The sequence below is a fragment of the Erinaceus europaeus genome, chromosome 3, assembly GCF_950295315.1.
Source record: "Erinaceus europaeus chromosome 3, mEriEur2.1, whole genome shotgun sequence".
NCBI classification, from domain to species: Eukaryota; Metazoa; Chordata; class Mammalia; order Eulipotyphla; family Erinaceidae; genus Erinaceus; species Erinaceus europaeus.
The window spans coordinates 132,709,641-132,727,691 of record NC_080164.1 but is presented as its reverse complement, the minus strand read 5'-3'; positions in this window follow the sequence as shown (position 1 = coordinate 132,727,691).

The window sequence follows — 18,051 nt, the reverse complement described above, 5'->3', positions numbered from 1 at the left end:
AAAAAAGATTAGTCACCATCGCATACCCAAAACCCAGTATAATAGAGAGGGATATCAACAACTTTTTAAATAAATAAAGGAACAAACACATGTACAGACGAAGTAGTCTGGCATCTGAGGAGAGGAGAGAAGAAAGGAATTTTGAAATATCAAGAGTTTACTACAGAACAGCTGTGTTAGCTGAGGGTCAGGTCCTCAATTCAGGTCTTTGTTTCCTCCATTTCTGCGCAACACATTTTCTATGCATTATCATAATGGCTTCTGTGACTGCAGCTCTAATAGGGCAATGAGAACAGAACAAGAATGTTGATGTCTTCTTTTTACATCTGGGCCATCTATAAAATGTTTTTAAGTCAGAAACTGCTCTGAAAGCTTCCTCTCTGGCTAATGGTACTGTTGCTATTCCACAGAAAGACAGTTTACTTTGGGAACATTTTTGCTCCATAGCTGTATATATTAGCTGTCCTTACCAAACATACAGAGGGCACTAAAAGAAAGATATTAAAGATCATCTCTTTCCATGACTTTGTAAACTTCACATAAGGGCTTGAAGGTCTGAGAAGTGACAGGTAGGGGATTTTATCTTTCACAAAATAATCACAAACCTAGTTAAACCAGCTATGCTCTGGAGACCCATACTGGTTTGTAATGAAATGTAAAAGTCACATAGAATGTGGTTTTTTTTCAATCCTAGGATAGTTGATCAATAAAATAATTCTGGCACCACTAATGCTGGAATAAAATGGCTAACAGAAATGTGGCCTATAACTAACATTCAAATTTCTAAGTCAAATAAATGATCTATTTTCCCCCTCTCCTTTCCTTCCTCCACTCCATCCTACTCCCTGTTTAAGCCCTCCTAGGAATCATTTGTCATCCCTGCAAACTCAAATGGCTGACTTAAAAAAATATGTTTATAAAATACACGCACTATGCTTTGCCTCTTAGACTCCCTTGAAATAAAGCGGCCATAATCTCTGTGACAGTTGCGGCCATTAACGCTGATCATAAAAGCTGGTAAAGAGGCAGAGATGCTGATTTACCAGTCTTTGCCGTGCCCATATATCCTCTTTCTAATAAAATTTTTAAAAATCAGGGAAATTATTACTTTCTAAAAGCTTAGTGCTTCAACGTTTGTATTTTGCGCTTCCTCTACTATAAGATTTCAGTGTTCCTTGTGCTTTTTCTCCTTCCCAAAGAGCTACCGATGTAAATGTGCCACACTTGAGCTCCACAGAACACTGAGATGAAAATGCATATGTCCTACATCTATAGTGGAAAATGTGGTGTTTAGAGAGCAATGAAGCAAGCTATCGCTCAGACTTAAAAATAAATGCTTTGGGTGGAAAGGGCGGGCGGTAGCACAGCTGGTTAAGCACACGTGATGCCAAGCGCAAGGAGCAGTTGGAGCTCCCTGCTCCCCACCTTCAGAGGCATTGCTTGGAAACAGAGTTGGCAGTCAGCTGAGGTAAAGAACAAACACCTCATCACAGACCCCTGCAAGCGTCAACCCGGCTTTGACCTAGCACGTTATGATTGGGTCCTCCTCAATCGCTATCGAACAGGCCATGGCCGGTGCGCCGCTATGTTCCATAGCTGGGGAGCCAGAGACGACCCGAACTGCCCCTGCGGCTCCAGACAGACTATGACCCACATAGTCAACGACTGCCACCTCTCCAGATTCAAAGGAGGTCTCGAAACTTTACATCAGGCTCAACCTGACGCTGTTGACTGGCTACGGAAGAAGGGCAAACGCTAGAAGAAGAGGCGTCGCCTCACAGGCAATGAAGCAGGTCTGCAGGTGTGTCTGTCTTTCTCTCCCCCTCTCTGTCTTCCCCTCCTCTCTCCATTTCTCTCTGTCCTGTCCAACAACAAACGACATCAACAATAACAATAATAACCTCAACAAGGTTACAACAACAAAAGGGCAACAAAAGGGGAGAAAATGGCCTCCAGGAGCAGTGGATTCATTGTGCAGGCACTGAGCCCCAGCAGTAACCCTGGAGGCAAAAAATAAATTAAATAAAATAAAATTAAAATAAATGCTTTTGGAGACTCCAGCTCCATTTAGGGATATAATATAATTTTTAAAGCTTTGACACCTCTTCTGCAAGAATTTCTACTCCTAAGGCTTAAATGAAACTTGTGATGTGACAATATTTAATATGCATAAAACCATCTTAATTTCTTTTTTATTTAAACTTTAGCCAACACGTGGTCAAACATTAACAGTATACAGCAGTAATGTGTAACAAATGTTGGAATCATTGACAGATATATCTGGATAATATTAAGAATTTCAGGAATATGTGGCACTGATTTGATATAGCTTGGGCTCCCAGAAGTGGTACACCTGGTTACCATGCACAAGGATCCAAGTTCAAGCTACCAATCCCCACTTGCAGAGGGGAAGCTTCATAAGTGGTGCAGCCGTGCTGCAGGTGTTTCTCTGTCTCTCCCCTTTCAATCTCCCCTTTCCTTCTCAATTCCTTTTTGTTTCTGTCATAAAAAAAAAAGAAAGAAAGAAAGAAAGAAAGAAAGAAAGAAAGAAAGAAAGAAAGAAAAAGAAGTGGCCCCAGGAGTGGTGGATTCATTATCAGCCCCAGCTAAAACCCTGGTGAGAATTTAAAAAATTTTAAAAAATTAAAAGTCTGGCACACATAGTATGAAGCACAATGACGCAAGCAAGGATCCCGGTTCAAGCTCCCAGCTCCCCATCTGCAGGGGGTTTGTTTCACAGACGGTGAAGCATGTCTGTAAGTGTGTATCTTTCTCTCTATCTATCTTCCTCTCCCCTCTCAACTTCTCACTGCCCTATCAAAAAAAAAAAAAAAAAAAAAGACCACAAGAGCAGTGGATTAATAGTACAGTCACCAAGCCCCAGCAATAACCCTGGAGACTAAATAAATAAATAAATAATAAAATCTGTAGCCAAAAACCCAATAACCAAACTCAGCAACATGTTTCAGGTCCTATAAAACATCTTTCACTCCCTCCCCCCCCCGCAAAAAAAGCTTAATTTACTTATTTCTATCACTACTTCAACTTAAATATTTTCTTCATCAGTTAAAATGTATAACATAATCTGCACCTATATTTTATTATCACCATCATTTATTTAGAGATCTACTCCCCCAGACAGATAAACATGCCTGTAGGTTAGAACTATTTCTTTTTTTTTTAAGTTATCTATTGGGGGATTAATGGTTTATAGTCGACAATAAAATACAATCATTTGTATATGCATAGCATTTCCCAGTTTTCCACATAACAATACCACCCTCATTAGGTCCTCCTTAGCCATCATGTTCCAGGACGTGAACCCTCCCTCCACTCCCACCCCAGAGTCTTTTACTTTGGTGCGATACACCAACTCTGATCCTATTTCTGCTTAGCATTTTCCCTTCTGATTTTGTTTTTCAATTTCTGCCTATGAAGTTAGAACTATTTCTTACATAACCTTATCACCTTACACTGGTGTGTAGCAAGAAGCCAAACTATTCAATTGAAAGGTTCCTAAGAGTAGCTACATAGATGTAACACAATAGTGTGGTCTCAATTCACATTCAGTAATTGCAGCCCAGCTCTAGGTTAAATGATCTCTTAAACACCTGAAGACACATGAGATGACAGTCATTATTTCACTACAGTTGCAAATGGTCTTATTACTGTACTGTAAGTAAAGATAATTCCAGAGCAGTTAAAACTACTACTATTTCTTCAGACACTATGCATATATCTACAAAAAGCCAGGCTAAAAATGGCAAATACAGCTACATGTGCCACCACACTTCTCTTTTACTCTGCACTAAGACATTGATAATATATCATGGCATTTGTTTCTTAGGGGTCCTTAGCTATTTTTTAGGGTGACATTATAGCAGTCACAGCCAAATGGCAGGCACTTTACTATTACTTAACACTTAGTTGCCATGCTTGACTTGGATAAATCACATATTTTTCCTATCTGCAACACTTTAGCATTTAGTACTTCTTTCGGTAGGAAAATAAAGTACACGGGCATCTCAAGGATATCTGTGATCACCAGTACTCCTGATTTTATCTGAACCAGCTGGGTTCCAAGAGTGCATCAATAGAGGATTGTTGATCTGCAGTTGTCATATGATTTTAAAAAAATGGGAAAGAGAAAAATAACCCTCATATCTAGCCAGATATCTATTTTCATTCAAAATTGAAGAAGCTCCTGGGAGATAATTCAGACCAAGAGGAAAAGATGTCAAGTGAAAAAACTAGATTAACCCATGAGAAAGGAGGGAAATCTGGTGTCTGTTGCGTATCTGATCCTGGAACAGCCCCCAAAAATCTCTCAGTTTAGGTGCTGATCAGTGAGGTTAAGAGGGTAGGAGTAGAGAAAGGGCCAGGTGTTAAGATAAGCACTAAGAGCCAAGCTCTTCATTAAAACCTATATGAAATAATAAGGTTTGGAAGCATTCATAGCAGTATAATTTGCAATTTTTCCAGGGGCGTCTGAAGTAGCATGAGCATCTTAGAGTCCTTCACACATCAGTCACATCAACATTCTGGTGGGAGAGGTTGCTGCCGCGACTAGAGAAAACCACAGTATTTGCAGCAAAACCCAGAGAGGTGTTCGGCAGGGGCCTAGAGACAGTCAGCCATTCAGAGGACTGATAGTGGCCAGCAACAACAAATGAACCCCAGCAAGCACTGCAACCATAAAGGCCTGGTTATCAGAGAGCATCATTGGTCTCTAAAAGCATTGATGAGAGACTCTTCCCACACACATACACACAAAAAGCAATTGAGGTAGTGAGGAAGCAGAGGGGATGGAGCCAAATATTTGTAGATTCTTGCCAGAAATACAGTATACTGCTATGGGAGCCAGGTAGTGTAACTGGTGAAGTACACACACTACCATTCACAAAGATCCGAGTTTGAGTGCCAGCTCCTCACCTGCAGGGAGGGCACTTCATGAGAGGTAAAGCAGGACTACAGGTGTCTTTCTTTCACTTGCCCTCTCTATCCTCATCTCCCTTCTCAATTTCTATCTGTCCTGAAAGAGAGAAAGAGAGAGAGATGACTATCAAGAGTGGTAGCTTCTTTGTGTAGGCACCAAGCCCTAATGACAACCCCAATGGCAAGTATATGTATATGTGTGTGTGTGTGTGTGTGTGTGTGTGTGTGTGTGTGTGTGTGTGTGTGTGTGTGTGTGTGTGTGTGTGTGAGGGTGTGTGTGTGTGTGTGTGTGTGTGTGTGTGTGTGCATATTATATAGTAGTAACCTGACTGTTAATCTATTTTAAACCTCAGTGTATTCTAAAGTGGTCCAATTCAAATCCTAGTGTACTGTGATTCAGAGATAGCAGCCTCCAGGAATGAAAGTGTAAGGACACTAGCAAATTCTATAGGAGGACTCCTTCACAAACTACCAAATTCTGAATCTCTTTCTTGGTATCATATACACAGGCACAAACTAGTTCAGGGAAATGAGAAATTATTCTAGTAGAAAAAGGACCAAAAGTAATTTGAATCATGATTCAGACAGCCCCAGGGAAAATATTCTTCACAACTCTTAAAGTAAATTTTGTACTAAAAATAACTGGGGGTGACAGTTTGTCTTAAAGTAATTCTCCATTCAGTGTATATGTTATCACAATTAATTAGTCAACTAGAAAGAGACCCACTCCATAAGCAAGTCAGTAAGCTAACCTAGCTTCCTCCATTGGCATGGAAATCAAATGAGAATTTCTAGCTTTTTTAAACAGGAAGAGAAATTATTCCATTTTTATTGTGGTTTTAGTTTTTATTTACTTGTTTACCAGAGCACTATTCAGCAATGGCTTATGAGGTACCTGGAGACTGAACCCAGAATCTTAGAGCCTCAAGTCTGAAAGTTGTTTGCATAACCATTATGCTATGCCTTCACCCACTCTCATTGGTTTTTTTCTAACATTTATTCATCCCAATATCTTCCCTGCATATGTGCTATCTCTCTCTCTCTCCCTCTCATAAATAAAAATTACTGCAACCTCACAACATACAATGAAATAATTATTATAATTACCATCATATTAGACTTCAGGAAAGTGGCATCTAATAATAGAAGTAACTAAATAATACATACAAAACTGGTTAGGAATAAGGTGTCAAGATTTGAAGTCAAGAAGTCAGACCCTGAAGACAAAGATATATTTCATTATAGCACACCAAATTTTCCTCTCTGAAAATCAAGTGAGATAATAGTAATGCTAAGTATGAGATTCTGTGCATAGGAAAAGCATTGCTGTTAAAGTATTATTTCTCCCTGGACTGACCTTAAAATTATGTATGCTGTGCTTCCAAAAAAGAATACATTAACTCCAAAATATAGATCATTCCCATTAACCTCCTTTTTGGTTATTTCTATGCACACAAATGACATGGTATAGGACTAGAAAATCATTTGTAGAGGGGCATACAGAACAATTCAATTAATAATTTCAATTTCATGTGGTACTAAAGGTGTTTTAAAAATAGATATCTTTATCTCAATGAAAGCAAGACCATAAAGGGGGGAGGAAGGTCCCTCTGAAGATTGAGAATTCAATGGCACTAAATTAGTCAATGGATTTAAAATTACACAGACTTAAAGCCCAGAGAAGATTTTACAGGATCTTTTATCCAGTAACTTTGGATAGCAGGCTTTGGGAAAAAGACAAAAATCCATTCTCAAGAGGAGGGAGAAGCTAGAACTTTAAGGAAAAAAAATGTTCTTACAACTGCACAAAGACAGATGACATTGAACAGCATAATATCATTTTTCAAGCTGAGTACATTGAGAACAGAGGGGAACAAAATAAATTTAGATTAAGCCAATCTAAAAGTTAGGTAAACAGAATTTATTAGAATTTAGGAATCTATCTTCTTGTTCTCGTTTCATTCTTAATGACTTCTACTGTTAGTCATACAAGCAAACTTTTAAAGAATGAGCATAATTCTTGTCTCAACAGTTTCCCTTTAATGAAGTCTCTGGTCTAATGTCAGCCAATTGTTTTCAAATGGTGATTAACTTCTGCTCCACTGTGTGAACAGTGACCAAGCTGTGTCTCTATAGCAGCTGCCATTTCATACCTGAGGAGTCAAGAGGAGATGACTGCCTGCTGAATTGGTATAATAATTGAGGAACATAAAAATGAAAATGCCCTTGAAATCTTCAGCAGACAATGTTAATAATTTCTACTTAATCACCCAGATGATGCACCCATCTCTAACAGGAAATGATAAAAGATTATCAATATAATCCTATGCATTCAACTGAACACCTAATATTAAGCAACCAAGGTGATACAAACTACTATACAGACTACTCTTACAACAAACAAAAACAATTCAGTTCATTTCAGATACTTGAGAGTTAAGTGGAGAAATAAAAATTGCCTGAAGTATAAATTTATCATTTATAGTAAGCACCTTCATTTGTCCAAGCACTGGATGAGGACACAGTCCACTCCTACCTACTATACTAATGTACCTTGATGTCAAGTTAACTGTACTGTATGACCCACCAAAAAGTAACAAACCAGAAAGCCACCTATCCCCTAAAATGGATAAAAATGTTGACCCAAACTCATCCATGAATGTCACTTGCAATGCATACATAACCCTTCCTTTTTAGTTTTTCTTGAGCATGAAAGTTATTCCTGACATCTATAATTTCAAAATATTTTAAAGATTACTGAAATCATCTCTTTGACCTTTTAGCAGAAATGACCGAGCAAGATGTATTTATTTATTCTTCTAATTCACTGATTGTACTCAACACTAATAGACTCAGATAAGGTTGGAAAAATAGCTAAATTGTGTTTTTGACTTATCATGCACATGGCCTATGTTCAACCCCCAGCACCACATGGGGAATGCTATGATGACACTAGACAAGCTCCAGTACTGTGGTGTCTCTTCCTATTCTCTCTCTCTCTCCCCCTCTCTCCCTCAGGAATATATTATAGATTATATATATTAGGAATATATATAGAGATAGAGAAGGAGAGAGAGAGAGACAGTCTATATATATATATATATATATATATACATATATATGTATGTATGTGTATGTGTATGTGTATGTGTATGTGTATGTGTATATGTATATGTATATGTATATGTATATGTATATGTATATGTATATGTATATGTATATGGAACAGCTGGGAGTATATGAGGTCTGGCCACATACACACAATTAGCCCATGAATCAAATCAATTACTTGAATGTCAATGGGACAGTATTTCTAGTACCAGGTTGTTTCCAGCTCCCTAGAAGTAGCCAAATGCTGATCACTGAAATATTCAAATGACTGACCAGCTCTCAGCTGTCATTCCAAAATTCTAAGGTAGAAGCTAAATACTAAGAAATACTCCAGGGCAGGCAAAACACTCACCTGCATAATGCACCTGCCTTACTAAGTGTGTAACCCACCTCTATCAACTTCTTATCTTTAATTCTTACTGTTCATTATGGCAAGCATCACTCTCTAGTCCTTTTTCCAACTATGACACCATCTCCCCAGACAATAACCTGGGTCCACCTACATATTAGATGTCAGGCTCAGGCAAAAAATGCTAAGGACCCTTAGAATATGCCTAAAATAGACCTACTAGCTTTTTTCCAAAACAGAGGCCCCAAATCTTCATCTGCAATATTCTTTCCTTTAGAGTCATGATTAGTCGACAATTTGTTCTGCTTTCTGTCTTAACTCCTTTTCATCCACCAGGTTCTAGATGCTACCATGATGCCACTGGACTTCCCTGAGCAGATGACCTCATCAATGTGTCCAGGAGCCTCCCCAGACCCTTGTCCCACTAGGGAAAGAGAGATACTGGGTGGGAATATGGATCGACCTGCCAACACACATATTCAGTGGGAAAGCAATTACAGAAGCCAGACCTTCCACCTTCTGCACCCCATAAGGACCCTAGGTCCATACTCCCAGAGGGATAAAGAATTGGAAGGCTATCAGGGAAGGGGATGGGATACGGAGTTCTGGTGGTGGGAAATGTGTGGAAAAATTACCCCTCTTATCCTATAGTCCTGTCATTATTTCCATTTTATAAATAATTTTTTTAAAAAAATAAATAAATGAGCTCCATACACTTGAACATGAAAAAAAATTATGGTAAGCATCAGCAGCTATAACATACACACTAAAAATGCCTTCTTGAAATAAATCCTCAATGAATTTTTAAATAGCAAATGTAAAGGATTCTGGAACCAAAACAGTTTAAAAATTGTTAATATGAAGAAGTCAAAAAAAAAGAGGTTGATTGAGACAGAGAAGGTAATAAAATAAAATCCCCACTAAGTGCTCAAGTTGAGGGTGAGAGTGCCTTGCAGACACATACCACGGGAAACGAGAAATTATGCCCAAGTGTCAAAAACTGTACTGTAAACCAATAACCCCCTCCCAATAAAGTGATTTGGAAAAAATTAAAATGAGAAGATGATGCTTCTATTTTTCCCCTTTTCCTGTTCCTGTCTCACCAGTATCCTGCTTATTATCTTTCAGTTTAAAAAAAAAAATTTACCTTATATATTCACATGTATATGTACATGAAATAAAGAAAATGAACAAGGCTTCTTTAGTTCCTGAAATCACAAACACATACCTTGCATGATCCAGTACAAAATTTAAAAAGTGATGGACACTCTTATTTAGAAAGCAGAAAAGACAAACTGCTAGTATACTAAAATACAACTTTTTCCTTACTTCGGTGACCTGTTTCTCACCTTATATTATTCTTTACTATGCAATATCATTCTAAAATTTTAATTTTCAATTATTAGCATGATTTTTACAATGCATTTTTACAGTGAAGTATCAGTTTTAAATGTAAATACAAAAGCATTTGACTCACATATAAAACTATACAATGTATTCCATTAATTTGTGCATGAATAAGTATTTCAATCTACCAGAATAGTAGAAAGACTGTCACTATTTCTGTTTCAGTTGCGATACACACACATTCTACCCAACACTACTACCTTTAGTTTATTGATAAGTAAGGAAAGATAAAATAAATGAAACTGTAGGTTTCTTTTTTTTTTAATTAATTCATTTATTTTAAAAAGGAGAAACTGTAGGTTTCTTAGCCTTTTCTTCTGTGGCATCATTTTCAGCATAAGTTGACTAGTACATGAGTACCATGAGTAAGAAGTTATACAACTGGGAATTTGTGTCTCTTAGAAATTCCATTGACTATTTTCTTTATTTGAAAAAAATTCTGGCTCAAGTGGAAAGCATGGCACCCCTTCTTAGTATGGTGGGCTAAGTGATACCCTTCAAGATATCTACCTCCTAGGCCCCAAAATAATGAATACGCTACTTTTTTTAATGTTTTTTTTATTTATTTATTCCCTTTTCTTTCCCTTGTTGTTTTATTGTTGTAGTTATTGATGTCGTCGTTGTTGGATAGGACAGAGAGAAATGGAGAGAGGAGGGGAAGACAGAGAGGGGGAGAGAAAGATAGACACCTGCAGACCTGCTTCACCACCTGTGAAGTGAACCCCCTGCAGGTGGGGAGCTGGGGCTCCAACAAGGATCTTTACCCAGGTCCTTGCGCTTTGCACCATGTGCACTTAACCCACTGCGCTACTGCCCAACTCCCATGAATATGTTACTTAACCTGGCAAAAAAAAAAAAAAAATGTTGCAGAAGTTAAAGAGCTTGCTATGGGGAAATCATCTTGGATTACCTGGGTTAATCTGATGTATATTCTTTCCCCACTAATGCAACTTCACTGTTCCAGGGTGGCTTTTTTCAGATAGAAAAACAGACAGAGATACAGAGAGTAACACTGAAGCTTCCTTCAGTGTGAAGAGGATGTGGCTTCCATAGGGTCATGTGAACAACAAAGCAGCACACTATGCTGGTGAGCTATCTTGCTGATCTCAGTATAATCCTTATACAAGGAAAGCAGGAAAATAAGAATCAGAAAGACAATATGGCAGCTGAAGCAGAGAAAGGGATTAGAAACTGTTACACAGATGACTTTTAAAATAGCAGATAGGACCAGGAGCCAAAGAATGCAGGCAACCTTTAAAATGCTAAAAAGATCAAGGAACTAGATTCTCCCCTACAGCTACTGGAAATGAATGCAGTGTTTCATTTCAGTCTCCTAAAAGAGGTTTCAGTCTTCTGATTCTAAAATGTCAAAAATAATCATTGAGAGAAGAGATATGAAAGGTAGCAAATATTCAGCAAAGAATGGTTAGATCTCAGATATTAACATTGATGAGGATGACAGCTTTCAATTGCTATAAAATGTAAAAATAGTCCTTCTATAAGACCAAGCAAATACCACGCAAAACAAAAGATGAAAGACAGAGATAAAATACTTAAGTATATAACAGAAAGTTCATATTTCCTTATTACATTACATGGATTCTCAGACAGAATTAAAAGATAAAACCAAAACCTGGCTCTTTCTAATAGGCAGTAATCAATCAGTGAGAAGACAGCATAAGGATTGTGCAAAAAAAGACTGCCATTCCTGAGTCTCTGAGGTCCCACGTCCACTCCTACTATATACCAGAGTCAAGTAATGCTCTAAGGTCCCCCTCATTCTGTCCCTTCCTCTCACTTTAAAAAAAATAAAGATATTTTTTTAAGACCATGCTGAAAATAAAGTGGCATTAAAGCATTTTTTAAAATAGGGAAAACTACCTGGAATGAAACATTTAGCAGCAACAAGACTTGACTGTCCTACATTAATATGACTTTTTTTTCCCACTATGTTCCTATGCTCAAGAAAAGAAAACTTCAAACAATGTCACCGTTTGTTTCATAATCTCCTTAAAACTCATATATGCAAATAACAGACATCCCAACCTGTCTCCTCCTTGGGCATTATTATGACTAGCCCCTTCTAAGGAAAGTAAGTTTCTTAAATAGACAACGTTTTCTGCCATCAAACAATGGTTCATTCATCAAGACCTGTTTCATAAATATCACTTTGCTTTGTCTACCAAACAAACCATCTAATCAAAAACTTCACATCATACAACTCAGATCCCTGCACTGGAAACCCCCAATAAACTAAACCATAAAAGCCACCTAATAGCCAACCCAAGAAGGTTTTCTTGCTTAGGATAGCAAGTGTCAAACCCAAACCCATCTTCACTTGAACAGTATATTATTTGAGTACTTTTTTTTAGACCATTTTTATTTGTAATTAATAGTAGTTTATAAAGAATACAGATTATAGTTCCATACTGCAGCCACCACCAGAGTTCTGTGCCCCTACCCCGTCATCTGTAACCAACATAGCTTTGAGCACTTATTTCTGAGTTGACAGTTAACAAAACAATTTCAAAAAAGCTAAAAATCACTTTCCAGATACACTGAATAATAACCAAAACCAAAATTGAACGATGTCATATACCGATAAAAAGAAATAATCCACAACAAAGATATAACAGTTATAAATGTCTAAGTGCTAAATAACATATTATCAAATATAAATACAGTTCAAGCTATTTAAATTTGGGAAACAACTGACAAAAACTAACTGCAGGTAGTGAACTGAAGATTTGACAGATCGAGTAGACAGAAAATAACGGAAAAGTAACATCATACAAATGCAAATAAAAAGAAAGTCAAAGTTCTGGTGGTGAAAATTATGTGGAATTGTAACCTTCTTATCCCATGGTCTTGTTAATATTTCTATTTTATAAATAAACAAAGTCATAAGGATAATTTCAGACAAAATCAGTAAAAGACAAAAAAACTCAGAAGTATCACTTACTAAGAATTAGTATCAATCAACTAATAATTTTAAATCCATAAATATAGATTATATATGTAGCCTACAAAAGAAAATATCTAACTATATTAGGAAAAATTATTTTCAAAGCAAAAATAAACAGAGACCAGACTGTAGCACACCCAGCAGAGTGCACATTACCATGTGTGTGAGAACCCTGGTTCAAACTTCTGGTCCTCATTTGAAAGAGAAAAACTTCACAAGTGATGGAGCAGTGCTACAGGTGACCCTCTTTCTTTCTCTCTCCTCCCTACTTCTATTCTTCTTTGCCTCTACCCACATAAAGGAAAAGAAAAGGGAGAGGAGAGAAAAGGGGGAGGGAGAGGGAGAGGGGAGAGAAGGAAGGAGGGGAGAGAGGGAAGGAGAGGCAGAGAGGAGGGAAATTGAAGGAGTGAGGTAGGAGGGGGAAGGAGAAAGGGAGGAGAGGGGAAGGAAAGGGGAGGGGAGAACATAAAGGGGGAGGAGAGAAGAGGGAGAATAGGGGGAGGAGAGAAGAGGGAGTATAGGGGGAGGAGAGAGAAGGGAGAGGGAAGGGAGGAGAGAAGGGGGAGAAGAGGGAGAGAGGAGAAGAAAGGGAGGGGAGGAAAGGAGAGGGGGGAAGGAAGGAGAGGGGGAGAGGAGGGAAGAAGAAGGGGAGAGGAGGAGAGGGGGAAGGAGAGGGGGAGGGGAGGAGAAGGGGAGGGGAGGAGAAGGGGAGGGGAGGAGAAGGGGAGGGGAGGAGAAGGGGAGGGGAGGAGAAGGGGAGGGGAGGAGAAGGGGAGGGGAGGAGAAGGGGAGGGGAGGAGAAGGGGAGGGGAGAGAGGGAAGGGGAGGAGAGGAGGAGGGGAGAGGGAAGGGAAAGGGCAGGGAAGAGAAAGATGATTGCTGAGAGTAGTGGATTTGTGATGCAGGCATCTAGGCCCAGTAATAACATTGGTAGGGGGAAAAAATAATATATACATATCTCAATAATTGATGACTATCCTCTATCACAGAGAAATTTCAAAGCCTTAAAAGCAAGTGTTATTCACCCCACAATCACTGGTCTCAGTGCCATTAAGCATAAAAATAATTTATTTTAACTAATCAAGAGGAAAATGTAAAAAAAAAAAATGGGGCTAAGCACACACACTATAATAAACAAGGACCAGGGTTCAAGCCCCTGGTCCCCATCTGCCAGGGAAAAGTTTCACAAGTGGTGAAGTAGAGCTGCAGGTGTCTCTCTGTCTCCCTCTCTCTCTCTCCCTCCCCTCTCAATTTCTCACTGTCTCTATCCAATAATAAATAAATAAATAAATAAATAAATAAATTTAGGGAGGGAAAAGGGATTTTTAAAAAAAGAGGAAATTGTAAAACACTTACCTACATAGCTGTTGGTTTAAAGAGCAAATTACATATCATGTAGGGGAAAAAAAGTATAATGAAAGAGCTACTTATCAAAATTGTAACCAAGGCAATGTTCATAATAATATGCAATTTCTTATTTAATTTTAACAACTTTGGGTGAAAAGATCATTATTACCTTTACATACACTCAATCTGAGAGACAGAAAACATAAATCTAGGAAAATAAAATCAGACGCATATTCAGAGATCAGTTGCCACATATAAAGTAGCAAAACTGTATGTGTAACATTTGCGATCATTGCCCCCTCTAAATTCACTTAATAAATTTAACATTCATTCCAGATTGTTCAATTTAAAGCAACTCCATGAAGTAGAAATAGTATTATTAGTCATATGGAATATGATAGCTATCTAAAACCAAGAACAACATCATACTTAGTAGGAAACCTAAGATAACTATTTCCCAAAGTATATTTCATAAAGCAATCTTTTGAAAAATATGAAGAATTCTGCACTCACTAAGTCAGGAAAACTTGAATGCTGTACATCCTCCTTCTGCTTGTCACAATAAATGTTCATATTAAAGGCTGTGGGAATTCCTACAGTTAAAGAAGGGAAAGAAAAACTGTTTAACCTTGTGTTTCTCCAGTTTACTTGACCACAAAACACTTGTCACAAATATCACTTATAAATATTCTGCTGAGTTCTATGGGAAGATATTCCCATTGAAGTAAGAAGCCAACAATGCCTATAATCATCACATTTAATAATTTCTAGATATACAGCCCCCAAAATGAAACAAAATAGAAATGAGTAAAGTCAGGCTCTTTGAGTATTTGAGTATCTTGTTTAATATACAAACAAGTATTACTGGAGGAAAACAGGCCAAAATGATATTAGCAAAGTTATCCCTGTGCAATGTGGTCAAATCACAGATGATCTTATCTCCATATTCTCTAAAAATAATCAGGCATCATTTATAATAAGAGATATCATCTTATTAAGAAATGTTGAGACTTTGTCCAAAGAATTTAGACCGAAATTTTTTTCCAAAACAAATTAGGAGAACTAAAATTAGTTTTAGACTGCAAAATACAAACAAAATCATATCAAAAACATCTAAGGCTCTCAATTAAGACCAAATATATATATTACTGAAAGAAAGAGAGATGAGTGTGAGAGACATCACATCAAAAGTTCCTCCATTGCCATAACAGCTCCAATTTCATGGTTAGGCTCTAATCTGGGCCCTTCAGATTGCAATGAAGGCACCCTATAAAGTAAGCTCCCCAATTTGTCTCCTTTTCTAAGCTCATTATGTGTAAAGATGAGAACAAAGAAACAGCAAAGAAAAGTTAACTCCAGATAGTTGAAAAAAAATAATTTGACACAAATAATTAAAAACCAAGCCAAGTAGACAAAAAAATAATAATAATGTCAGAAGACAATCGACTATTATATTAGCAAAGTACAATTCTAGATTAGTCAAATAATTTGTTTTAAATTTTCCCAATAATGAAATAAAAACAGTACAAAATATTGGCTGAGAAAATAGTTCTGTAATAGAGCACAAGACTTGCACATATATGTTCCAGATTTCATCCTTGGCCCTGCATATGCCAGGAATTCAATGTTCTTTGGTGTGAACAAGAAAGCTATCCTCTTTCATCCTCTATGACAATTTCTGGCTGTCACCTTGCTTATCCACCCAATAAATATTGGATTTGTTTTCTCTCATTGAAGAGCTGATATCATGGATAGTTATCACATATCCATCTAACTGATACAAATGGTCTCTCCCATTGGGAGATGAGAGTATTTTCCCATACAAAATATAAATTTTCTCTGATGTCAGATTGCCTTCATTGACTACTTCTCCATTTACTTATAGTTTTAATAAGACTTGATTATCTTAGTGAAAAGTACCTTATACTACCTTCTTTCTTCATTTCTGTCTCAAGTTATCTTATCTGTAAAGTCACTGCATATCACTCAGAAGAGTATTAATAAAGGTTATCAAAATTCTGGATCAAATAAAAACATCTTATTACCTCTCTTGTTTTATTGTGTTTGATATAAAGGAATAAGTATCTAACAACTTTTACTTCAATTAAGTTTGCCTTGTGGTTCTATTGGTAAAATGAAGAACCAGTGAGAACTGAGGTGAGATCCATTAGAATAATAAATGTAGATTAAGTATATATTTGGTCCACCCCACCCCTCAAAAAAAAGATTGAAATAATACATAGGATTAGTAGTAGTAGTAGTATTGCCACCAAGGTTATCACTGCAGCTCAGTACCTACACTACAAACCCATGACTCCTGGTAGCCATTTTCTCCCTATTTTTCCTTTCTAATTTTATTTTTACTTGACAGAACAGAGACAAATTGAGAGGGGAAAAGGGAGAGAGAAAGACTCCAGCAGACCTGCTTAACCACTCCTAAAGTATCCTTCCTGCAGGTGGGAAGTGGGGTCTCCAAACAGGATCCTTGTGCTTGGTGCTACGTGCACTTAACTCAGGTGTATCACTACCCAACACCGAGTGGGATTTTTTACTGCTGCCTTTTGGGGAGGATTTTGTTATTGTTTTTCATCATGAAATTCTCACAGCCCAAATTTTATCTGCCAAAGCAGAACAGAACTGCCAGAAGAAACCTTTCACAAATAAATTTTGGCGTTACACAGATTATCACATTAAGACAATTGAAGCTTCAGAAACTTCTGTTTGTCCATAAACCTATGGACTGTTCCATTCTTCAAAATAAGTTCAGACAACATGAGTTTGAACCATAAACCATTCCAAAAACATGAACACCACACTTCAAAGGAGTATATGCCGAAGCATGTAAACATTTAGCATATTTTAACAAAACTTCCAACAATATTCCTTGGCAAGAGTTTAGACTACTTTAAAGATTATCTACGTTTTCTAGAACAAATGAAATTTTTGGTTTGTTTGTTTTAAATTTAGTTTTTCCTATTAGTGGAGGTTTTTATAATTATTTTTCTTTATTGGGGGAATTAGTGGTTTATAGTCAACAGTAAAATACAGTAGTTTGTACATGTGTAACATTTCTCAGTTTTCCACATAACAATCTAATCCCTTCTAGGTCCTCCTCTGCCATCATGTTCCAGGACCTGAACGCTCTCCACACTACTCCCCCTGCCCCAAAGTCTTTTACTTTGGTGCAATACACCAGTTCCAGTCCAAGTTCTGCTTTGTGTTTCTCTTCAAACAGAAAGAATTTTATAAAAATCTTTCAAATCAGTTTTATGCTGGCAGTAAATTTAAAGGGGCAAGTTCATTCCAAACAACAAATAATTTTTTTCAATGTTTTAGGAGACACAACAAACTTTTAAAGGAGGACCAGGAAGCTCATGAATGAACAAAGTAACAGTTTTGGACATAAGAGTGTAAAATGCCAGGGAGACATGAATATCTCATAGAAAGGACAACTTTAAGGGCTTGGCCATTGGTACCACCAAAATTCTTGACTCAAGTTAGTACTAATCAAAGTGTAAAGGAGTCTAACAGTTGAATCCTTACCCATAGGAGAAAGAAACTCAGTCTCAGGAGCATAGCATTACTTCCTGTTCTGAGAAGGTCTTAGTTTCCATATAAAGCATCAAATTGCCACTTCCAACAATGACTTAATCCAATTCTTTGAACTAAAATATCTCTATGCATCTTTCTCTATGTCTAGTATCTAGGTAGTATCTATCTTTAGCTTTCCATCAATCCATTCTATTGTTCCTATTTCTCTGAAGAACCTAACTGATAAAGAGACTCTGATTGCCTTCAAAATCCTAGGCTACTACAATAGATTCACTACACAGAATCATCTCCTACAATTTAGAAGCCTAGACCGATAAATCACAACATTAAGTATAAGAGACTCTGAGAAGTCTGATTACATTATATCCTGGAACAGATCAAGGGC